Consider the following 230-nt stretch of genomic DNA (forward strand, 5'->3'; position numbering starts at 1 on the left):
GACCTGGGGCTTCCCTTCAGCCACTGTCCCCTCTGAAAGGTGCCTGGTGCCTCCCCATGGCCACCATCACCTCAAGAAGGGGTCTCTCCTCGGCCTCGGTCACCTCAGGAGAGGGCCTGGGGCAGCCCTGAGGAAAGGGACTTGGGGGTGCTGGTGGATGAGAAGCTGGACATGAGCAGGCAGTGGGCAGCTGCAGCCCAGAAGGCCAATCCCATCCTGGGCTGCATCAA

This window comes from Calidris pugnax, unplaced genomic scaffold, assembly GCF_001431845.1.
Source record: "Calidris pugnax isolate Ruff unplaced genomic scaffold, ASM143184v1 scaffold559, whole genome shotgun sequence".
Lineage (NCBI taxonomy): Eukaryota > Metazoa > Chordata > Aves > Charadriiformes > Scolopacidae > Calidris > Calidris pugnax.